At 36.3% G+C, this 21,906-nt stretch overlaps 1 pseudogene; it reads left to right on the top strand.

Moving 5' to 3' along the window:
• The first annotated feature begins 14,160 nt into the window (after positions 1–14,160).
• On the top strand, positions 14,161–17,580 carry LOC128507034 (neoverrucotoxin subunit beta-like; annotated as a pseudogene).
• The last annotated feature ends 4,326 nt before the right edge of the window (positions 17,581–21,906 follow it).

Here is a 21,906-nt window from a genome sequence, read left to right as displayed (position 1 = left end):
GGGGGGGGCTGTTGTGCGGAGTCTGACTGAAGTTCGATCGCCAGGTCGTATGGGCGATGAGGTGGTAGGTGAGTGGCTCTTTTGCAGAACCCTTCAGCCAGGTCTCGATATTCAGGTGGAATGGCGTCGGTGTCGACGTCGGGGACCTCAGACTCCTTGGAACACGTCCCAGCCGGCGCCCAGAGGCAGAGTTTGGTGCAGGTCGGCCCCCACTGAAGGATCCGGTTCTGTGTCCTAATTGCCTGGGTTCCCTGGCTTCGGTGTTAACCACGGCAGGAGGTGGAGATCCGACGGGTTCGGTGATGGCGGGAGTGAAGGTGGTGGGTGGTCGAGGTGACGGGTGGGCGTAGGTCGGAGCAGGCGGTAGGGTCCTTGGGGCTGGCTTCGGACGAGAGAGGAGGAGCTGGTCGATGCGGAGGGCGAGCTGGATTAGCCCCTCCAGTGTGGCGGGGAGTTCTCGTCCGGCCAGTTCGTCCTTGATGCGCGAAGCCAGTCCCTCGTATTGGGATGTCTGGAGCGCGGTGTCTCCCCAGGATGTCTGTACTGCGAGGGTGCGGAACTCGGCGGTATAGCGGCTCACGGACAATCCCCCCTGCCGCAGGTGGTAAAGCTTTGTGTCGGTCTCCACCTCGCTCGCAGGATGTTCAAAGGTGAGTCTAAGCTGGCGGGTGAACTCATTGTAAGAATGGGCGGTGTCGGTGTCTGCTCGAAGAACTGCCGTGGCCCACTCAGCTGCCTGCCCGTACAACAACGATACAAGAAGAGCAATGCGAAGCCGATCGGTGGAGTACTTGGTGGCATTGAACTCAAACACCAGATCTAGCACTGTCAAGAACACACTACATCTTCCATCCGTGCCGTCCCATTTATCCGGTAGAGCTAGAAAGACATCTGAAGGGGGGGAGGTGAGGGATGCGGCGCTGCGGCCGCCGCGACTGAGGGCCGGCTCGCCGCGTCAGCAACAGCCACGCGGAGATCTGCGTTCTCCTGCCGGAGCTCCGCCACCTCGCGACGCAAGGCCGCGACGTCTTGGACGCTCTGACGTAGAGTAGCGAGCTCTCTGGTTAGCTGATTGATGAGCATGGCATGCTGATCCACCACATCGCATAGGCATGCATACTCCGCTGGATTCACCGCGGAAGGCTCAGTCATTCTGTCAAGAACCAACCTGAGGTGACCAGAAGACGTAGCTTTAGCGGTTAGCCCTGTGTAGCGTGACTGGTAAACCCAAACGCGGAGTGACACGAATAGGCAGGATAATCACGCAGTTAGTCTAAGGACTCTCGCGATTGGGGAGTAAGGGAAAGACACAATCTAACCCGTGTCCTATAAATACACACTCAGTAAGAAAGCTAAGTCAAGAAAGTGAGTACTCACAGTTTGATGACCGTAACCGAGGCGACATCGGGCAACTCAATGACTGAGCGTTGTACTGTGGTTTGTTTACTCCTTTTATACTTCCTGGTTCGCGACCGCATTACTTCCGGGTCCTAGTGCCGGTCGCGTCTTGAGTGTGCATGACAGAATCCATTCAATATATTCAGACTTTTCATTCAATATATATAGAGTTTTCATTCGATTCTTCCATGAATATTTTGCCATAGCATACAGTGTGTGTGTGTGTGTGTGTGTGTATGTATATATATATATATATATATATATATATATATATATATATACATATACAGTGGTGTGAAAAACTATTTGCCCCCTTCCTGATTTCTTATTCTTTTGCATGTTTGTCACACTTAAATGTTTCTGCTCATCAAAAGACGTTAACTATTAGTCAAAGATAACATAATTGAACACAAAATGCAGTTTTTAAATGAAGGTGTCTGTTATTAAAATCCAAATCTACATGGCCCTGTGTGAAAAAGTGATTGCCCCCCCTTGTTAAAAAATAACTTAACTGTGGTTTATCGCACCTGAGTTCAACTTTTGTAGTCACCACCAGGCCTGATTACTGCCACACCTGTTTCAATCAAGAAATCACTTAAATAGGAGCTACCTGACACAGAGAAGTAGATCAAAAGCACCTCAAAAGCTAGACATCATGCCAAGATCCAAAGAAATTCAGGAACAAATGAGAACAAAAGTAATTGAGATCTATCAGTCTGGTAAAGGTTATAAAGCCATTTCTAAAGCTTTGGGACTCCAGCGAACCACAGTGAGAGCCATTATCCACAAATGGCAAAAACATGGAACAGTGGTGAACCTTCCCAGGAGTGGCCAGCCGACCAAAATTACCCCAAGAGCACAGAGACAACTCATCCGAGAGGCCACAAAAGACCATGACCCCAGGACAACATCTAAAGAACTGCAGGCCTCACTTGCCTCAATTAAGGTCAGTGTTCACGACTCCACCATAAGAAAGAGACTGGGCAAAAACGGCCTGCATTCAAGATTCAAGATTTAAATAACTTTATAAATCCCAGAGGGAAATTGCTCATGCTCGGTTACAGGTGCTCAAAGTTGTCAACCCTCTGGGGTCCGCGCACGCATATATGCGTTTTGAGGCGTTTTCACCTGATGACGCCAATAAGAACTTAAATTACACTTTCAGTCGTACAGACAAGATCTATATATTAATCAAATCTGTAAAGTGTCTACTTTTTTTTGTATGCACACATGTTAAAAATAAAACTTTGTGCATTAATAAAATAAAGAAAACAAACAGGGTGCGCTGTCTGTCTCTTTGGTCTGCGTGAACTGCAGGGAGAAACAGGTCATTAAAATAAACTGAAACTCAGCAAATACTCCACAGAGAGACACAAAATACATATCTATAGAAAGCTTAAACTGTCTACTTTAACATTTACCAATTCAACTCGAAAACAAATAATCTGTTTTTATGTAATATGTGTGAAAGTAAGGAGTGGTACAGATTCTCCTGTATCGGCTCATTACAGCTAATGTGATCCCGCCTCCCCATGCGCGCGCTGTTCATATGGAAATGAACCTTTCATCAACAGCGCGCGCACAGGCAGGCGGGATCACATCAACTGTAATGAGAAACAAAACAGCATAAAAACAGATTGTTAGTTGAATTGGTAAATGTAAAAGTAGACAATTCAAGCTTTCTATAGATATGTATTTTGTGTCTCTCTGTGGAGTATTTGCTGAGTTTGAGTTCATTTTAATGACGTGTTTCTCCCTGCAGTTCACACAGACCAAAGCGACAGACAGCGCACCCTGTTTGTTTTCTTTATTTTATTAACCCTCTGAGGTCCGGGGTGATTTTGGGGCCCTTGAGATGTTTGGACATGCTCTGATGTTTGTGCTTTTTTCAGCTACTTTTAATATATATTGACCAACCTGTATTTTTCTTGTAATAAGCACAAACTGTTCTACAATAAGACGTGACCAAAATGAATGTATGTGTTTGCATTTTTTAGGAAAAAAATATTATGTGTAGTAAGTAAGTTTTGTGAAAATAAAAGTAGCCTAAATAAGGCCATGAAACTCATACAGAACATTTGTTCACAAGCCTTTTTGAGAACTCTGCTGGTGGACTAGTGTTTTTGCTTCAAAATGATGTGAAAATGATATTTTTTACTTGCTCACAGAAAACAATATAGTGATTAAGATTTTTTAAGTCACTTTTTGAGTGTAAAGGGTCTATGTGAGAAGGCGTGAACTATCATTACTAATGCAGTGATTCACACCTGAGAACAAAAAGACCTACATACTGATCTGCATAATGAGCCATCAGACAGGTATGTGACTGAGAGAGGAGAGTTACAAGAAAGAATCTGAGGACAAAATAAGGTATATATTTTTAGTGTTTAGGTTATTTAAGAATGTATTTGACACACAAGAAAACTTAAGATTTATTTACTTAAGAGTTCAGTTAAACAGTTTATTAGGCCTAAACAATTAAAGTTGACTTTTTAGCTGCATTACTGCAGTCACTATAACAGAAAATAAAGCTGTTATCACAAATTACACATAAATTACATGTTAAAATATAAAAGTGTAAGAACAGTGCCAAAAAAAAACACCAATAAGAACTTAAATTACACCTTCAGTTTTAATTGTACAGACAAGATCTATATATTAATCGAATCTGTAAAGTGTCTACTTTTATTTGTATGCACACATGTTAAAAATAAAACTTTGTGCATTAACCCTCTGGGGTCTGCGCACGCATATATATAATGTTCAGACAGTGTATTCAATCATATACAGTGTCATGGTTATTTGTTACACTTCAATAATAATCCTCAACTCCTGCAACTATGCTGTGTCTGTGCACTTGCACTACCAGCCATGACACTGTTTCACATTGCTGTGGAGGAATTTTGGCTCACTCTTTTATGCAGACTTGTTTTAATTTAGCCACTGAAGAGTTTTTTTTTTTTTTTGACAGTGATGGTGAGATGAAGCCTCATTTAGATGTCGAGGGTTCCCAGCCACTAGTTTTACAAAAAGATTTATTTCATGAAGCTTCATTTGAGGTATAATCTTACTGTCATCTGGTGGACAGATTTCATATAGCAAATAGATTGTAGGAAACACAGGAAAAGGAATTTTGTTATGCGCAAAATCATCTCTGAATCTTTAAAAATTAACTGACGAACTAGAACAAACAAGAAAAACATTCTTTTAATTATAAACCTAAATACAACTACCAAGCGACTTTTTGTAATCCTTAAACAGAATCTATAGATCTGCCAGTCAGTCATAACAGCACTAGTTTTTGAGCATGAACTGCCTGCTTAAGGATCTCAATCATTTGTAAATTATGGCTTTCACAGTGGTTCACTGGAGTACCAAAGCCTTAGAAATGGCTTTTTGTGTATTCAATCAGTCGCTTTCCAGACTAATACATGTCACTTAAGTTTTTTCTCATTGTTATGTCCTGTAGCGTTTTGGGATGTCTCTTTTTTTGGTGTTCTTGGTTTCTAATTTCTGTAAATCTCCACTCCCAGCGTGATGACGATTCATTTTCAAAGCCAATGAGACGTCCTTAGCCTAGTATAAGATCCAAGAAGTGACTCAGGCAGCATTGGCTTCTTTCTTTTTTTTATTTACATCGATTGATTATACTCCCCATTTTTGAATATTGTGTCAGTCATTAGGCATTAGCTTATACCCATGCTCTGTTTCTTTTGCGTGTTTTTGCTGATGGCGCTACTGTAACAAACTACGTCATCAACCCGTGTCCACAGTTGCTATGGGTTACAAGACGTAGGCGCTGACCCGCTGTCTGCATGCTTTAACTGTAGGCGCTGTAACGTGGTCAGAATGCCGAAATGGGCAAATTTACAATCAGATGTTCATTTGTTCATCATGTTGTTTTTCATTAAAATATTTATGTTTCACCCAAGAGTTGGGTAAAACATAACTGTTGCAACTGAAGTTAAGATCCCACTAGTGTGTGAGAAGTTAAGTGGAGTATGATAATGATACGGCTGGTTATCATTGTATTTTGCTGTGATTGTGGTTGTATAGAGATGAACACTGATATTAATTGATTGTAGTGTTGCTTTTTAAATGGCTTTTACATGACCAGTGATTGTTTCTTTGTCTTTAATGTAATTTAAATTACTGCTTTATAAAAATAGGAATACAGAGAACTCTCTGTGTTGACTACCATACCAATAACTGATGGCTTGCTTGTAGTGTTGTATTACTGACAGTTAGTGTGCTTGTATTGTTTTGACGCCATGCAATGTCACCGCTGGAGCAACATCTGTCTGTTAAAGTTATAATCTACAAGTGTACACATATCAAATACAAGGTATTTGAGTTTCAAAATGATGGTTATCAACAGGGATTGTAAATGCATAGCGAGTATGTGGATTGTCACTTTGCCAGTTGTTTGGCTAGTTATATCTGAAGGGCTTCGCTCATTGATACTCGTGTGCAGTAGATGGCAGTGTTCCACTCTTGGGCTTTGTTCCTGGTACTAACTTGGCCGAGCTAATGCTGCGCAATGTTGTCACTTGTTTGGAGTGTTACAAACTGAAAATCTAGAGTGCCAGAATTTAACAAATATTGAGAGCAGTTTTGTGTGAATATGAAAGCCCAAGCAGAGAAGAGTAGCAGGAATTATTTGTTCCAGAAATTTATGTATGTGTAAGCAAGTATGAAAAGAAAAGTTTATACCAGTAGAATGGTTATGAGACCAGCAGTCTTGTATGATTTGGAGACTTGGCTGCTGATGAAAAGAAAGGAGGCTAAAGGAGCGGAGCTAAAGATGGTGCAATTTGCTTGGAAAGTGACAAGAATGGATGGAATTTGAAATATGTATATTGGAGGAACAGTGCAAGTATGTCAGTTTGGAAACAAAGGTAGAGAGGCCAGATGGATATGCTTTGGACAGGTACATAGGCGGGATGAGGACTATATCAGCAAGTCAATGTTATAGATGGAGCTGACAGGCAAAAACATGATTATTTTAACATTTTGGGTGTACATGTCAACAGTTAGTGACAGTTCTGGGTTAAAAACCACCAGCTAAGTTGAGCAACACTGGACACAGCTAAAGTCTAGCAACATAATATTTCATTTTGTTTTGATGTTTAAGAAATTATCATGTCATTAAAAATGCTAAATGAATGAATAAACAAATAAACAAACATGTAAATGATTACAAAGTTATTCAATTAAGTTCTGGTAACTAGTTTTTGTTCCTTTGTGTAGGAAACTAAAAAAAAAATTTTCCTTGGAATTTAAGGGGGGGGGGGCATGTAGTGAATGCATACACAGTTATGCATAATTTAGTGTAATTTGTTATTTAGGGAAACATTTCTGTAATTTAGTGAGGCATTTGTAGCGTGCATTTAGTGTAAAAGCTGGCCCTGGTTTAGAGGCGTGTTGTTAGAAAATAAATAAATAAATTGATAATAATAACCATATTCCTTAGAGTGTTCTTTGGAACAGGGAGCGGCGTGCAGTTGCAGTTATTTACTTTACGATGTGTGTGATTAAATTTTTTGGTATTGCTCTCCTTGATATAGAGGCGTGCAGGCTCGGTATGGCGCACCCAAGGCCCGTTTTTCAGAAAGTGTTTTCAGAAACAAGGAATGCCTTGTTAATTCACAGTTGCATTTTTATAAATGTGTAAACCACACATCCATGGTACAGAGGTGTGCAGGTTTAAGTACCTGTTTTCCCAAGAGTGTTCTTCGGGAACATGGAGTGGCATTTATTTGTGACCTTAGTATAGAGATGCATAGACATGGCCAGTCTATTTTCCTGCAGTGTTGTCAGAAATTAATATCACGTGTATTCGCGATCACATCTTCGGTTAGTTTTAAATTGCAAACATTGTTTTGGATAAATTCCCACTTTGGTTGGAGGACATGGACTTTGCATGAGGCTAAGATCCATTTCCTGAGCATCTCTTAGAAACAAGGAACGGTGTGCAAATTACAGTACTTAAATAATAATCATAATGATAATAATATTAGTAATAATACTACTACTACTAATGCTAATAATAATAATTATTATTATTATTATTATTATAACATGGTAGTTTTAATTAAAACAATTTAATTAAATAAGCTTAAAATATTCGCCTAAGTTAAATAACTAGATGAAACAAGCTTAAAGTGTCCATAATTAAACAGACCATCTTGAGGTGTCCGCCTTACTTTGATACGCTACAATTCCACAAAATTCAAAGCATGCTTATGAAATTATTACATTTGTGCACACATTATAACAACTAAAGTAACAAAAATACAAAGCAAATAGATTAAATAATTATTGAGAAATAACCAACTATTGGCACAAGTTGGATACCAAATTATTCAGCATAGAGCATTCCGCTGCTCCAAATTAAGCACAAGACTTGGCTTGGGAGCTCATGACAGAGCGACGTGCACCACTGACAAAGACAAAGAACTGACTGACTGACTTTAACTAATATTCAAACTAACACGCCACTAACACACCTAACATGACAAACATTTGTACAGATATGACAAAGATTCATGTCTTCCATGTTGTATATGACTGTACTCTTGTCTACACATAACTATATGCTTTTACAGACAAAACAGCAGCATCAAGATTTAATCCTAATTTCCTCAATAGGAAAAAGTACACTGGAAGGAAGCAGGCCGCATAACAAATCGTGACAATGTGTGATGCCATTAAACAACCTTCTCTTTTATTTCAGATACAGAGATTCCATTGAAGCAGCTGATGGTTGATTTTATTGTGTCCAATGAAATTTATGAATGTTGTTTATATCTGACCAAAAGCTTTCTCATAGCAGCATCAGACAAGGAGGAATTCTGGCACAAAATTCATCAGAGATATCGCTAAATCATCCATATGTAACTCTAATCTGAGATCTGACTTATTCATATGCTGATGTGTATCTTCTGTAGTGAAGGATTGAAGGCACAGGCCCATAATGAAGTGCTAGTAACCTATCTTCTGGGCTCCAACTGACTCTCTACTACACGTAGAGTATCTGGGTCGAAGAAGAGATCAGCTTGGAAGATGACTTGGATGTTTTGGACTCACCTTACCCCATACACATATAGTAAACACTACTGCATTAGTATGAAAACACACATGGCAGAATTGTACACACATTATAGATTATATAAAGTTATGATTGGCACATTGACATGTTATATCTAATGTACAGTTAGATTAGTCAGACTTGAAGTCTTTTACAGTACTCTTTCCTAGTCAATTGTGGAGAGAGATGTTTGGCTTCATGGTCTGGGGAACCGGTTTTGAATAGAATCTATTGATACTGTAAAAGACCAGGACCGGAGATGACTTGTTGAATTCTCAAACGGAGGGTTGGTGTTCGGGGCACGGTCTCTAGAGTTAAATATTACACCCACAGAGAGGAGGTTCATTATCAGTTCCGGTAGCTTAATAGAACCACACGCATCATGAAGACACCAAAATTTTGCTTAAAATTTATCTCGGACACACTTCCTCATTTAAACCTAACAGAGAGTTAGCGGAATTTACATCAGTTTATTATGAAAGTGATTAACCACAGTTCTTATCAGCTCCTGTATGTTACATACGCTGGACTGAGCCGACCTGTTTGTCAAAGTCTCATTTTAAGCATCTTATTTACAGTGGGGATAGAAAAGAATCCTCCCTTTAAAATTATCACATTTTGCAATCAGGCAATCAGGCGAATCTAATCACATTCTCAATGTTACCTGATGGTGTTTGGGTCATTTTCAAAGAGAAAAGTAGTGTGACACATTATGCCTTGTTGGTCAAAAAAAACAAACTAACAAACAAAAAAAAAACAGTTGAGACAGTGCATTAGACCATATATTTATTATTGCAATCATTATAAAAATTATGATAAAGTTGTTAAAATGGTTTATGCATATAAAAAATGCTTGCCAGTGTGTAAAAACATTAACATTTAAATCATCTGATACATTTGGTAAGTGGTATAAATGCCTAATTCAATGATGTTTAAAAACACTGCACACAGATACAATGGTCAATGACATGCATATTATTGTATCTGCTATAGCATTTACCTGAACTGCAAATCTAAATAAGAAAAAAAATAAACAAAGAATAAATCTAATTAATTTTTGTTGTAATTTCACAATGCAGTTTTTTGTGACTGGAGTGAATCATTTTAATCCAACGGTTCACTATAGTTAGCATTTTCAGAGGTTTATTAATAAATTTGATTAAAATAGCTGATGACTAGACCTCTATTGCAAAAACACTCAGTGCACAGCTTATCCATAGAAACCTACATCAATTTGAACAAAGCTACAATAAAATAATATATATAAAAAAACCTTAAGTAACTGAGAAAACGAACTGGGAGTGAAAAAAAAGATAAGACAGAAGAATATAAATGAACTGTTGCTAATTTTATATACTTTATATTTTTATTTTCTTATATACTTTAGCAAAATATAAAAACAAAGCTCTTGAAAACATTTTTAGGGCTTCTTATGATGACTGGCAGGAATGATGACTTTCAGATTAACATCTTCCACCTGGTAAAAAAAAAAAAAAAACTCTTAAATTTAATTTCCTTAACTTTTAAGACAAGAGAATTCCAAACAAGCATAAATATGTATTACTTATAATATTACTTATAAAGAAACATAAAATTATGACATTTATTTTTAGTTTCCTTTTAGATTTTGTTTTCTTAATTTTTTCATGATTTATGTACAGGAGACCTTACAATTTTGTGAGTATGTCATGATTAAAAAAAGAAAAAAAATACTTCAATGAAGCGAAGGGTGTTCATAAAGACATCTCCCATAATGCTAAGGAAGGTCACTTTGTCCACTGGTATACGGTGATCAAACGTGCAGAACTCCAGGCCATTCACTATCACCTGAACAAATAAGATTAAACTTTATTTAATCCAAATGTTTAAAGCCTTGACCCTCTCAATTCTTTTATTCATAATATCGCACCTCATAGCATTCTGGTTTAATAACCATAATGATATCAAAGGCTCCTCCTTTGACAAATGGGCCTCCTGGTGTCTCAATGTGATTGCTATCCCATGTCCCATTGCTGCAGCTGTTACGGACCACAGAGTTCATGTGGGGGTTAAAGTGGAAAGCGATGTCATGGAGGTACTCTTTTCCAGTCTGAAAATTTATCTCGAAGCTGCAAGAAATTGTTTTAACATTTCATTTTATGTGACAGATTATAGCAGATTATAGATTATATACTGGGTTTCATTCAAACTGTGGTGCAGTGAGAAACACATTTAGCATACCGTTGATAATCTGAAGAAACAACTCCTTGGAAGAGCAAAGCCATACCAGGTCTCAAGTTTCCAGGGATTGATCCCAAAAATGATTTGTTCTGTTGTGGTTAAGCAGCATTCATTTTAAATTATATATCTTTAAATCTGTAATTAAATTATTATAAAAATAAAGTCTTTTGGCTTGTTCATTCTGAAGATAACATCATAATGTTACTCACAGGGTTGCAAACTGGGTGTAGTACATCAGACTGGATATCAGAATGTTTTGTGTGTGAATTGCCAGGGTATAGCTCCTTAGCAAAAGTAGATTTAATCCAGTTCTGATTTAAGAAAAAAGATAGCTCAACTTAAAACATTAAAAAAGGCATACTAGATTTTTTTTAAGTTGTTTATTTTACAATGTAAAATCAGTATGCTGGCAATAATAAACATTAACAGAGTATATACATAACTATTGCTTAAAAGCAATGTGCCGTGAGTATAAGTAATCACGTTGTATGTCATTATAAATGGTTTAATCCCAAATTGTTCTATTTATGGTGCATCTTGTTCCTGGTTCAGTTGTAATACACTGCACCTCAAAAAGAATCACCACCTGATTTAAATAAGTAATAAGGTAAGAGCCTTCCATTGGATAATTACTGCAGTGATTAATATGTTTTAACCGGCACCAAGTTTTTAACCCTATCTGATACAGGGAGTAACTTCTCATTCCTTAAACAACCATGATGGAGGACATATCCTGTGGTCATGGCAAACATGTTACTCTGTTTCAGAAGGGTCAAATTATTGGCCTGCATCAAGAAAAGAAAACAACTAAGGAGATTGCTGAAACTACTAAAATTGGGTTAAGAATTGTAAAATGCATTATTAAAACTTGGAAATATAGTGGTGAACCATCATCTATGAGAAAGAAATGCCTACTGTATTGATCTTGGGTTGCTTCTATGGTCAGATCTAGGTTGAGCAACATTACATGCCAAAAAATTAGTTCAGCTGAGTACCTAAATGTACTAAATGACCAGGTTTTTCAGTTAATGTATTTTTTTTCCCCTGATGGCACAAGTATATTCATTGGGTTCAAATTGTTAGAGTGGTTTGGGGAGCATGAGATATCATGATCACATATGGATTGGCCACCACAGAGTCCAGACCTTAACCTCAACAAACTGGTTAAAACTTTAAACAGTGCTCCGACTCCCATAATTAATACAAGAGAGAAATGCATAAAATACATACTTGAAGAAAAATTTATGTTATAAAATTGCATAAGCTTATTGAAACAATGCCTTCACGAATACATGGCAAAACATAATGCAGTCCGATGAAATATTAGTGTGTGATTTTTTTGTATACTTAACTTACTTCAACAAAGCCAACAGTGTTCATTACGACATGTTCATGAATGTGAAGTGCAGTCACTTTCTCCACTTGCATGCGGTGCTTGAACAGGAAAGACCATTTTCCATTTAAATAGACCTGGAAAGAACAGATAATAAGGATAATTCTTTTGAACTCATGTGCACACTTATGTGCATTCTTTTATTATTTTGATTATCACACCTCATAGCCTTCTGTTTTGGTCACAATGAAGATGTCAAAAGCTGATCCTTTGGAGATTTGACCCACTGATGGCCATTCTTGTTTCTCCCACACTCCGTTTCTGAGACTATCACAGGTAGTCCATTTATCAAGGTCAATCCGGAAGTGAAAAGCGATGTCACCCTCACTGGTTAGAGCATCAAATATAATCCTGTGTGTAAAAAGTACATAATAGGATTATAGTCAATATGATAACATATATTTTATCAAATACATTTCCATTCCTGAAAAAAATATTGGTGAATTATTTTTCTATGTCATGTGATGCATAATATGCAGAATACATACGTTTGTCCTGTTGCAAAAACAACCCCTTGAAAGTACAAAGCCCTTCCTGCTCTTAGCCCTCCAGGAATTTTGTAAGTGTAAGGAACACTCTGTGGTGAGAGTAAGCACATAACATACCTCAATTAATCATAAGATTTTATAGAAACCAAACCATCAAGTACTGAACTGGGCCTCTATGCACACAATATTATTTCTTCATTTCTATCTATTTATCCAGGCAAGTACATTACCAAGTGAGTTATATAGGTAAGCAGTGTTGGGTGTAACGCATTTGAGTAATCGGGTTACTTTTTTGACGTAAAGAGTAATCTAACGCATTAGGTCCGAAATTTCAGTACTCAGTTATTTAGTTAATTTTTCAAAAATGTAATCCGTTATTCAGACAATTTATGTAATCCGTGAGCCAGACAGCACTCATTCCCAATACCTTAGTGTGTGTGTGAAGGTCGTCCTACAAGCCCCGCCCTCGATAACCCGCCCCCGTCTGCTATTCCTGCTGTCATACCCCTATCTCACCTATGCGGTTTGACTATGCGAGGACCGACGCGCGGAAAGATGGAAACCTAATCACAGCACCGAAACTCGCTGTGAATCATGATGAACCATACTTACGGCTACCACGCAGATGAGATAGGGGTATTAGTCGTTAACAGATTATGACCCAAACTTCGCTGAGTGATGATAGTAGAATAATTATAAAGGTCTTGACTAAAACAACATGCATGAGAAAGCACAAATGAGTTTTGATTTTCTGCAATGGAAAAGTACTCTAACGTCCCCCAACACTGTAGGTAAGTAATTTGTGTATTTATTTTAACCTTATCTGCAAATAAATTTGCCTATAAATATAACTATTCATCTGGTCTAACTTTGCCACCATAGTGCAATTCTCTCTGTCTCGCTCTCACACTCTCTTTCACTCTCTTTTGATACAAATAAACATTTTATTAGTTTTATTTAATGTGTTTGATGTAATTTTGGGATTCATTTCAAACTGTTCTTACTTACAGGATGGTTGACCACATTTGTGAGCTCTGATTTGATAGTAGAGACAGACCATTATTTTAGTCCTTAGTTCATTAAAGAGGGACGGCATGGAGAAGTTCTGTAGGAAGGGAAATTATTTGCTATATAAATAGATGAAAATACAAGTTTACATTCTGGTAATAGTGATCAATTCAAATTCAATTTAACATCACCATATTTTATGAAGGTTTAATTTTATCCATGTCATTTAATGAGAGTTGTCCAGTATTGTGCAAAGGTTTTAGGTACTATAGGTTTTTAGACAAACTATATATTTTATTTTTTTATTTTTTAATCAATTTACAAAATGCAATGTAAGCAAAAAGAAGAAAAATCTAAATCAAATAAATATTTAGTGTGACTTCTCTTTGGCTTCAAACCAGCATCAATTCTTAAACTTACACAAGGTAAGGGATTTTGTAGGATCAGGTCTGGTGTATAATTAACCAATTACACTAAGCAGGTGATATTCATCATCAATTTCATATGTAGGTTAAAAAAGTCTTAATCTGGGTGAGGAACAGCCAAACACTGCTATTAAGGTGATGGCTGTGGACCATCACCTCAATATCACGTTTCATGTCACAGGTCATACACCACGGCAAGACAGCAAAGCAACAAGATACAAGTTAATTATATGGCATCGGTGAGGTCTCTCCATCAGGCAGTGATTTCAAAGCAGACTGGAGTTTCAAAATTCTATCTTCAAGCCATACTGAAGAAGAACAAAGAAACTGGCAATGTTGTGGAGTGGTTGATCAAGGAAACATAAAAGCACCAGAATGCCCTCCTTTGAACACTCTCCATATTGCTCTGGACCGTTGACCCTAAGTACTTAAAATCCTGCACCTTCTTTACCTCTGCTCCCTGTAGCCACACCGATCCTCCTGGGTCCCTCTCATTTACACACATGTATTCTGTCTTGCTGCAGCTAACCTTCATTCCTCTGCTTTCCAGAGCATACCTCCATCTCTCCAAATTTTCCTCCACCTGTTTCCTGCTCTCGCTACAGAGCACAAAAACCATGTATTATTATTATTATTATTATTATTATTATTATTATTATTATTATTATTATTATTAAATATGATATCTCAAAAAACATCAAAAACCAAAGTAAATATTATTATTAATAATTTTTCATTGCTTAAATGATATGTTTATGCATATATTGGAGTAAATTGTGTTAAAAAAAAGTAGCATTTTAAATAGTAGCTATTTGTGGTGCATATATAATTTATCATGCTTTTGTTTCAGGTGTTACTTTATGGGACAAGACAGCATTGCATGATGATCTTGATGTTCATGACCAGACTAAAACATTTGTCAAGCTTGCTGCATCTGACAGTCTCAGTGATAAGGCCAATCTCTTTGATATCAGTGCTTCACTCAAAGCAAGTTTCTTAGGCGGGTTGGTGGAGGTTGGAGGATCAGCCAAGTTTCTGCATGATACCAAATCCTCAGCACGTCAGTGCAGAGTAACTATGCAGTACAGCCAGACAACAAAATTTGAACAACTTACTATGAAGGAGCTTGGCAATATCACCTATCCACAAGTATTTGAACAGAAAACAGCCACTCATGTAGTTACAGCTGTACTATATGGAGCTCAGGCGTTCATAGTGTTTGATTATGCAAGTGCGGAACATGAAAGCAAACAGGATATTGAAGGAAACCTTCATGCAGTGGTCAAGAAGATCCCTAAAATTTCCATAGAAGGGGAAGCATCACTAAAGATGACTGAAGGGGAAAACATTCTGGCTGAGAACATGAATGTCACATATTATGGTGACTATAAACTCAACAAAAATCCCACCACATACATGGAAGCCCTGGAAGTGTACAAAACATTGCCAAATCTAATGGAGAAAGGAAAGAATGATGGTGTACCACTGACTGTGTGGCTGTATCCTCTTACACTTTTGGATGATAAGGCTGCCAAATTGGTAAGAGAAATCAACTTTAGCCTGGTAGAAAAAACTGAAAAACTGCTGGAGGAGCTAGAAGAAGTAGACAGACAGTGCAATGATTTAAACAAAAATCAAACAATGGATGAATTTCCTGATGTTAAAGTCCGTTTGGTACAATTCCAGCACTTGCACAGAAATTATAAGATCGCCTTCCAGAATGCACTGGCCAAAGTTTTGCCATCTATTCGGAGTGGGGAAAAAGAGGACAAGGCACTTGGGGACATCCTGAACTTCCATCTCAAATCACCCTTTACTGCAAACAACATGAACAAATGGTTAGATGACAAATGAGGTTGATGTGGTGGTATGCTTGTCTTTTACATCTCTCAAGTATGAAGACTCCTATCTAGTGGCTATTGAAGACTTTCTTAATTCTGAAGAGTTTTCAGACTTTGAGAAAACATGTGTAAAAGATTTCTGTTTTCAAGAAACACAGCCTTGGTTCACTTCTCCTGACATCGCTAAGAAAATGAGACAGAATATTTCTCTCTTTACAACTTTTTTAAAGGCCAGTACAAATAATAAGAGAGTGAAGTTCATCATTGGTTCCATCTCTGACTCCAGCAATCCAGGAATCTCTATTCGACTTTATCATATTGGCCGTCTGACGGACCAGCCTGCATCCAATGCCCTCCCACTCGTTTTCACTTTTCAGAAAACGCCTGAAGTAAGTGAAGCTCAGCAAATATTTAATTATACACAAATTACATAATTTTACATTAATTGTATTGTTAATGCGAGGGATGCAACAATGCACTTAGGTGGTTCAGTTCATTTCTAATTATTTAGGATGTCAGAGTATTTCATTCCTAGGCATTTTATGCAAATTTTACTGAAATAGTGAATGAGGGTTTATTGTAGACTGTCTTTGTTTGTTTGCCCATTTTTTTCTTCTTTAATATAAGAAAGATATTGAACACTGAAACTGAAATGGCCCCATACCACAGACTTGAAAAACAGCGGCACTTCCTCATTGCTGCTTTTAAAGTTGTGAGAGAAATCTAAAAGCAGTACTGTCAGCTTCCCTCCAACTTTATTGCATAGTGATTTGATATTTGCTTATGGGGAGGTGTTTCCTCATCCTAGCATGTTGACTCACAGGCACAAACAAACAGCCAGTTCAATATAAATTAATGCATGGCAAGTAAGGGTGTTAGAGTAAGGCCAAAATGCTTAAATGACATACACCCACCCATAGTGTATGCACTGTATATTCTCAGTGTGGTTTTAAAATTACTTTTGTCTTTCGTCATGTGCAGTTTTAAGTTTTGCTACTTTTCCATGATTTTCCTCTTGCTCTAGTCTAACAGTTTTTGCAGTCCTTAGCAGTTCTTTTGTAAGAAACTTTTTTTGTAAGTCCTAGCACCATACAGTACGCTCCAACATTTTTCCATGCATTCTGATGATCCACAACCAGTTCCCAGCACTGTAACATTATCATATTATCTTCATAATGTCAATAGATATAGAAAAGAATAGATTTTTTTTTGATAATTTAACAACACGATTGGAGATTAATCTTTAAAATGAATGATGCTTAACCACAACAGAAAAAATCATATTTGGGATCAATTCCTGGAGGCTTGAGACCTGGTATGGCTTTGTTTTTCCAAGGGATTGTCACTTCAAATTGTGACAGGTATGTTAAATATTTTTGTACAGTACTACATGACAGTTCAAATGAAAACCAATATGAAATTATTTTAAATCGCTCACTAGAATCTGGTATACCCTTTAAAACATTAGAAATTTTTTTTTAGGTTTGCTATAAATTTGCAGACTGATCTGAAGGACATTGCTTTTCACTTCAACCCTCGCATGGACTCGGTGGTCCTTAACAGCCTCAGGAAAGGAAAATGGGATAATGAAGAGATTCATGAATGCCCATTTGTAAAAGGCGGAGCTTTTGATATCATCATGGTTATTAAACAAGAATGCTATGAGGTGGGATATTATGGACAAATTAAATTAGGATTTATTGACTTAAAGGTATAAGCATTTGGATAAAATACATATGTATATACATTTTTCAGGTGATAGTAAATGGCCTGGAATTCTGCACATTCAAGCACCGTATGCCAGTGGACAAAGTGACTTCAGTTGCAGTGAAGGAAGATATCTGCATGAACATTGTTCACATTATTAAAGTAAATATTTTCTGTTTTATCATAAAGTACTGTATGTAAACCATTTAGTGTTATGACTATCAAGAAGTAAATTAACCATATTGTGTGTGTGTGTGTGTGTGTGTGTGTGTGTGTGTATTCCATTAGGTTGAAGATGGTAAGCTGAAAGTCACCGATCCTGACAGAATTTGAGTATTTCAGTTTTTAATCAGAACCTATAAAAACATTCTGTAATGTTTTATTAGATTTTTTTCATTAGAAATTATATAGATGAATTGCATTAGTCAACCTGTAGATTTTATAGCAGCAGATACAACAGTTTAACACAGAACAATATTAATATAGGTTTGTATACATAAACAGTGCACTGAATGTTTTTTTTTATTATTTTGGATTCAGTGTAATACATTAATCAGCTATTGTAATGAAATGAGATATATAAATTAAATTAATACATTTGATTAAAAACACCATTACTTATGTCTAATCTTAATAGCAAAATAAGTTTGAAGTTGACTTCTATTATTATTATTATTATTATTTTTTTTTTTTGTAAGACATCGTTTAATTAGCTATGTATACTACTTACACAAATGTTTAAAATTATTTCAGTTTTGCTATTATTATAAACTAGGGAACAACTTATTTTATGCTTATACCATTTCAACACATTTACAATGCTTCTAATAAAGAAAATAATAAATATATGGTCAGATGTGTATGTGTATGATGTGTATTTTCTTGACTAAAGAAAGGTCATGATGTTACAGTTTTGTACAAGTTAGACAGTTTCTCAGTACAAAATTTACTTTTCAAGTTATCTTCAAATTATTTTAACCAAAATGCCACACAACATAGTAGTTAACTGCACTAGCAAAAGTTCTTTCTCAACAGGAACAATTTGTCAGTTACAACAGAATGACCTGAAAATTGTCAGGGAACACTGTATATTATAAGTTGACTTCGCTTGATTACATATACAAAAATTCCATTATGACAGAAAAATATGGTACTAATTTTACTTGATTGAAAATTCTGTCCTTGAATTAAATATGTTTATACATGAATTTTGTGCTTGTTCTGTGCTTTTTTTCCAGCTTCTTTTTCATACATTTTTTGTATAAAAGTGCACAAAATTGCAGGCAGAAAGTTTAATTTAATTATCTATGCTAACAAGTCTATCCTTGTCTTTATCCCTCTTCATAAAACAAATCTACTGAGCCTCTAAAGGGACATGGGTGGAAAAAAAAAACATTGAAAGAAAAAAAAGCCTAAAAAAGGCCTTTTTGTTCGCGAATTTCATGAAAATTTACACTTTAATGTTACAGATGTGATCCAGCAGGTGGCATTAATGCGCCCAAAATGGAAGCATCACCGATCCAGTGAGTGGCTGCATCTGAAATCTGCCAACCACTGAAATAATAGATAAAATAAAGGAATAAGAAGCAAACGGGTCCAATACTACTCAGATTAGGGTAGCATCATCCAAGATACTACTCGGATTAGGGTAGAATTTTGAGCATCATCTCTTCTATCATCATCCTCACAAGGCTAAGGTGGTGAGTTAAAGCTTAAAATGAGCATAATAAAATGAGCATAATAAATAATGCTGTACTGAAATGGGGTATATATAAAATAAGATTACAAATCTGGAAATTAATTTAGTTACTTAATTGCTTAATTAATTATTGCATTATACTTCAAATGCATTTAAGGTGCAAAACAAGACAGCAGAAGAAATAAATTTGATATTAATAGTTATAATAATAATAAAATAAATTTTAAAATAAACATTTAAACTTTGTAAATGTAAGTCATTATGTAATGTAATAAGAAGATTCCTGTGCCCTGAGAACACATAAATGTTTAAATTAATCTCTTTGCTTTTACAGAGATCTTCAGTCCCAGACCGGGCCCGGACCGGTAAGTGTATCAAGGTGCAGCAGGGACAACAGGAAATAACTCTTCTTCTCTTAGTTTAAAACTTATCTCTGACACATTCATTTTTCATTCAAACCTAACAGTAAATAATTTCTAAATAATATTATATACAGTATTCCATTATATAACACAACTTTTTAGTTATTTGAGTAACTTTTTTTATTAGATTAATCTGGTGGTATGTTTATCTTTTACATCTCTTGAGTATGAAGACACCTATCTAGTGACTATAGAAGACTTCATTAACTCTGAAGAGTTTGCAAACCTTGGGGAAACAAGTGTAAAAGATCTTTTTTTTTTTTTTACAAGCAACACAGCCTTGTCTCACTTCTCCTGATATCTCTGAGTAAATGTGGCAAAATATATCTCTCTTGACAACCTTATAAGGCCAAAATAAATGAGAAGAGACTCAAGTTTATCGTTAGTTCCATCTCTGACTCCACTAATCCAGGAAATGTCCAACTTTATCAGACCGGCCTTTTAGTGGATCATAAGTTACTGCCAGTATCCAAACCTTCTCTACCTATGGTGGAGACCAGGAATCAGAAAGTCATCTTAAAACATTTAAAATCCCCAACTGGAGAGACTACTTCAATTACTTTAGTTAGTAACCTAGTAACCCACTGTAAGTATCTATTCAGTGATGGAGAAGTCTAAGCTCTTAAGTTGCTCTGGGTAAGAGCGTCTGCCAAATGCCTAAATTTAAGTTTAAATGAAAGATTTTAAAGTTTTTTTCGAGTACAGGATGACACTTCCAAATGATTCAGCAGCTGATGTTGTTGATTGGACAGTCACAGACACTTCAGATGCCCAGGCCAGTTTTTTATTGACTGAATTTAAGGAAGCCGGGCAATACAGAGCTGTTAGTTACGTGTAAATAAGTGAAGCCAGTGACTCTCACCTTCACTTTTAATAAAAAGCCTTATGTGGCAGTGAGTGAGTAATGCCAGTGACTTTCTCAGTAGGCCAGTGGGTCAGTTAAGATTTTATAATAATACACTGATTATATAAGTATAAACTGATTTGATCATTATACACTGCCTGGCACACTCTCCAGCCTTTAGCTTGGATTATAGTGTGCATTCGGCATGGAATTGTTTAAAAAAAAAAAAAAAACTCATGCAACTTTAAAACAATAATTTCTAAACAGACTTGCATTAATTTTTGGTTGACATTCGTAATGATGATGGGAAAGTTAAACCCACCATAAAATATTTCTGGAAATTCCCAAAGACTTTTGATGGAGTTAAGGCCAGAACTTACCCTGGTGCTTTAGAATAGAGTCTAGACTCACCAGACTACATGACCTTTTGTCATTGCTTGTATCTCTAGCAAATTTAAGCCATTTTTCTGATTAGCCTCATAATCAAGTGCTTTTCTAATAGATATTTATCCCAATCCTGCAAATTCTCATCTCATTGTGAATGTGGAAATGCTCTTACTTTGACTATAAAAAATAGTCATTTTTATTATCTTTTTTAAGCAACTTTACCAAATGTTTAAGTGATCTTCAATCGTCAGCATTCGTGATTTTATACCGTATAACCATTACCAGCTGGAACTGGCTAGCCAGGCAGTATACTGTATATACTATAACATTCGTTTATGCATGCATGGAGTTTAATTAATTATTTTACTAGCTACCTATACAATTTTACTTAAAAAACTGTATTTAATTTTATTTACAACTTGGTACTTTGTTGATTTATCATAAGTCTTTCTTAAAAAAAAAAAAAAAAGTAGATGTCCTACTACACATACTGTACAGTATTTCTCTTCTTATACAGTAGATATAAAAAGCAATATTAAATAAAGAAATTAAATTCATAGCTATCAGCATAATGTAAATATTTATTTTCATTTATTTATGTACTGTAGCACATAAAGTTCCCATAGAACCTTCCTTAAGAAACTAAGGACTTAAATAACGACCAGCATGGCCATGTCATCATGGTCTTTCTGTACCATTAAGTCAGAGGCTACAAATATTGTCAACAGTCCTGTGAGCACAATCAGTTAAAATGAATTCCTAATTCCCAGCAAACACATGGCGAAAACAATTAGTTCTTTATTTATAGATAGTGCCATTCAAATTTTAGATTTATGGGTAGTCTTGCTAATTAGAATTGCTAGATCGATAAAAATTAAGAGTTTTTTTGTGTAAGAAAAGGTCCTGTCCAGTAAACTTGCGTGTGGTTTGGTTTTTTAAAAAATGTTGTCACCAATGAATATACAGTGATTCCGGAAAGTATTC

The sequence above is a fragment of the Clarias gariepinus genome, chromosome 18 (genome assembly GCF_024256425.1).
Source record: "Clarias gariepinus isolate MV-2021 ecotype Netherlands chromosome 18, CGAR_prim_01v2, whole genome shotgun sequence".
NCBI lineage: Eukaryota > Metazoa > Chordata > Actinopteri > Siluriformes > Clariidae > Clarias > Clarias gariepinus.
This window is presented reverse-complemented; position numbering and strand designations above follow the sequence as displayed.